The sequence below is a fragment of the Corylus avellana genome, chromosome ca2, assembly GCF_901000735.1.
Source record: "Corylus avellana chromosome ca2, CavTom2PMs-1.0".
NCBI lineage: Eukaryota > Viridiplantae > Streptophyta > Magnoliopsida > Fagales > Betulaceae > Corylus > Corylus avellana.
The window spans coordinates 1,222,089-1,223,786 of record NC_081542.1 but is presented as its reverse complement, the minus strand read 5'-3'; positions in this window follow the sequence as shown (position 1 = coordinate 1,223,786).

Below are 1,698 nucleotides of genomic sequence, written 5' to 3'. Positions count from 1 at the left end.
TTCAATAACAATTGAGAGTATCAGATGAGATCTCGAACTTTCTTAATTCATTTGATTTTTGGATGATATCAATAACTGATATGATATCAATTAATTGGGCCAATCATAAATGATAAAATTAACCATTTAATCGATTGAAACGAATATAATATTTCTCATAGAAATATAAATCACAAGGGCACCGGTTAACGACATTTACCTTTAAATCTTTCTTAATATCCAACCTTAAGCGTTCAGCAGTTTTGGTAGAAGAAGATTTATAAGTGTATCTTGGTATAACTCCACCATATATGCCTGCATTAATACAAGATCATATATTCATAGATAAGATATTATAACAATTGAGAGTATCAGATGAGATCTCGAACTTTCTTCATTCATTTGATTTTTGGATGATATCAATAACTGATATGATATCAATGAATTGGGCCAATCATAAATGATAAAATTAACCATTTAATCGATTGAAACAAATATAATATTTCTCAAAAAAATATAAATCACATGGGCACCGGTTAACGACAGTTACCTTTAAGTCTTTCTTAATATCCAATCTTAAGCGTTCAACATTTTTGGTATAACAAGATCTATAAGTGTATCTTGGTATAACTCCACCATATATGTTTGCATTAATACAAGATCATATATTCATAGATAAGATATTATAATAATTGAGAGTATCAGATGAGATCTCGAACTTTCTTCATTAATTTGAGTTTTGGATGATATCAATAACTGATATGATATCAATTAATTGGGCCAATCATAAATGATAAAATTAATCATTTAATCGATTGAAACGAATATAATATTTCACATAGAAATATAAATTACAAGGGCACCGGTTAACGACACTTACCTTTAAATCTTTCTTAATATCCAATCTTAAGCGTTCAACATTTTTGGTAGAAGAAGATCTATAAGTGTATCTTGGTATAACCCCACTATATATGCCTGCATTAATACATGATCATATATTCATAGATAAGATATTATAAAATTGAGAGTATAAGATGAGATCTCGAACTTTCTTCATTCATTTGAGTTTTGGATGATATCAATAACATATATCATATCAATTATTTGGGCCAATCATAAATGATAACATTAAGCATTTAATCGATTGAAACGAATAATATTTCTCATAGAAATATAAATCACATGGGCACCGGTTAACGACACTTACCTTTAAATCTTTCTTAATATCCAATCTTAAGCGTTTAGCATTTTTGGTAGAAGAAGATTTATAAGTGTATCTTGGTATAACTCCACCATATATGCATTAATACAAGATCATATATTCATAGATAAGATATTATAACTTATAACGACCATACCTTTCCTCTCGCAATAAACTGAGAGGTTGGTACTTTCAATAACAATTGAGAGTATCAGATGTGATCTCGAACTTTCTTCATTCATTTGAGTTTTGGATGATATCAATAACTGATATGATATCAATTAATTGAGCAAATCATAAATGATAACATTAACCATTTAATCGATTGAAACGAATATAATATTTCTCATAGAAATATAAATCACATGGGCACCGGTTAACGACACTTACCTTTAAATCTTTCTTAATATCCAATCTTAAGCGTTTAGCATTTTTGGTAGAAGAAGATTTATAAGTGTATCTTGGTATAACTCCACCATATATGCATTAATACAAGATCATATATTCATAGATAAGAT